Source organism: Myotis lucifugus, unplaced genomic scaffold, assembly GCF_000147115.1.
Source record: "Myotis lucifugus unplaced genomic scaffold, Myoluc2.0 scaffold_110, whole genome shotgun sequence".
NCBI lineage: Eukaryota > Metazoa > Chordata > Mammalia > Chiroptera > Vespertilionidae > Myotis > Myotis lucifugus.
This window is the reverse complement of record NW_005871158.1, coordinates 3,600,896-3,603,313: the sequence shown is the minus strand read 5'-3', so window position 1 is coordinate 3,603,313 and position 2,418 is coordinate 3,600,896. Positions and strand designations below refer to the sequence as shown.

General features: G+C 40.4%; 1 non-coding gene across 1 annotated transcript; it reads right to left on the bottom strand.

The window, feature by feature from the left end:
* Positions 1-434: 434 nt before the first annotated feature.
* Positions 435-593, bottom strand: LOC111826918. Its single transcript, XR_002830371.1, has one exon. It is a non-coding gene; the product is annotated as a U1 spliceosomal RNA (small nuclear RNA).
* Positions 594-2,418: the final 1,825 nt, after the last annotated feature.

Here is a 2,418-nt window from a genome sequence, read left to right as displayed (position 1 = left end):
ATCCAATTCTATTCCATGTTCTACGTCCAAGTATGTTTTATTTCAACCAAGCCTATCTTCCTTCCTGTTCTCTTAACAGGTCTACTCCTCTTCTGTTTCCTCTATTTAATGACATCACTAGCCTCCCAGGTCCTCAAAACTTAAAATAAACCTCCTTACTCAGTCCTCTCCCCGTATCTCGTTTTTTTAAAAAAAAAAACCACCTCATCTGAGGATATGTATTTATTGATTTTAGAAAGAAAGGTAGAAGGGAGGAAGGGACAGAGAAACACCAATTGGTTGCCTTCCATAAACGCCCCAACCAGGAATCAAAACCACAACCTAGGTATATGCCCTGACCAGGAATTGAACCCGCTACCTTGTGGTGTACAGGATGATATATATTCCCACCAACTAGCCAAACATATGTATTCTTTTCCTTTTTTTTTCTTTTACAGGAGAATGCGAATGCAGTTCCCCGCTACCACAGATTATGTAGTCGAGTTTGCCACATTTGGAGAAATCACAGGGGTCAGCACACCCGGAGTACAATGGGTGTCTCACCCTGAGAAAATCACCTTCAAGATCATGGTATCTCCCCCGCCAGTAAGTATCTCCATGTATTCCGAACATTCCTACTGCTTCTACTACCTCAGGTTTACCTAAATTTAGATTAGTCCTAGCTGGTTTTGCATTACATCATTTCCCTCTAAATCATGCATAACATTCATGGTCGTCTAATGCCTTCATGAAGTCTTCCCTAATAAATCATTTTTCCCAAACATCCTCTACATGCAGGCCCCAGGTAAAAGTAATCTCTCCCTTCCCTTAAATCCTCTTGCCGCTGGGACCCCTTTAAATAGCTAAACATAGTTATCTTCCCAGTAGAAAACACTAAATGAAGGAGGCAATCATATCTATTTCACACCCCCCCCCCCCAAGTGTCTTAACAACAGGCCCTCACATATTGGGTGAGATGTTACTTCTCAACTCCAGGCCTATTCTTACCTTGCTCCCTCCTTCCGAACCAAGATGTTATCTCCTTCAGCTGCTGTTCAGGTTAATCCATCCTTGAAAATACAACTTAAAAAATACTTCAGTCCAAATCAATCTTTCTCCAGGGATATGCCATATATTTGGATACCTTTAGTCATATACTGTTTTCAAATACTGCTTAATTGTCATGTCCTAACTCCCCAAGACTGTACATTCTCTAAACTATAACCCTTGAATTGTCCCTCCCAATTCCATTTATTTGTGCTGTTTCTTATTCCACCCTATTTTTGCCAGTCAAAATCCTATTGTCCTTCAAACCCAAATTCAAATGAGATTCTCTTTAATAAGTCCTTCCCTAATGCCTCTTAGGTTTATTCTACATTCTTATGGGACCTTGTAGCAATATTCCATAGTACTTATCACATTTCAACTCAAATTTAGTTGTGTGTCCTCCAGAATTTAAAATTTCAGAGCAGGGCTCCTAATATTTCATTTCCCTTTTAACAGCAAGTCACAGGTATTCGAAACATGATTGCTACATTTTAATAAACAACACAAAATGGCTTGTAAAACCATTTTCAGAAACTGAAGCATACAAAAAAAAAATCCTGTAATACTAAAGTGGATTAAATTGTGTCCCCCCCAAAAAGATATGCCTATCTTCTTTTTAATCCTCACCCAAGGATATTTTTCCATTTATTTTAGAGAGTGGGAGAGGGAAAACAAAGAGAAACATTGGAGGAGCCTGCAACCGAGTTACATGCCCCGAGGTATGTGCCCTTGACTGGAATCAAACCTGGAACCCTTTGGTCCACAGGCCAACACTCTATCCTCTGAGCCAACCGGCTAGGACAGATATGCCTATCTTAAGAATGGAGCTTATTAGAAATACAATATTTGCAGATATGATTAATGGTCTTGAAGCAAGATCATCTTGGACTTAGGGTAGGCCCTTAATCCAATGACTGGTATCTATATAAAAGAAAGGAGAGGGAGATTTAACACAGAGTAAAGATGTATGAATTGGAGGCAGAAAATGGAGTCATGCTAGCCCTGGCTGGGTAGCTCGGTTGGTTGAGCATCATCCTGTATACCAAAAGATTGTGGGTTTAATTCCAGGTCAGGGCACATACCTAGGTTACGGGTTTGATCCCTGTCCGGGCATATACAGGAGGCAACTGATCCATGTTTCTCTCTACTTTCCCCTCCTCTTTCAAATCAATTAAAAAAAGAAGAAAGAAAATGGAGTAATGCTAATCCAAGGAAAACCAAGGATTGCTGGCTGCTACCAGAAGCTAAAAGAGAGGCATGAATGGATTCTCTCTCAGAGCCTCCAGAAGCAACCAACCTTGCAATCACCTTGATATCATACTTCTGGCCTCTAGAACTAAGTGATGAACTGCTGTTGTTTTATGCCACTAACTACCATACCAGTATGTGGTG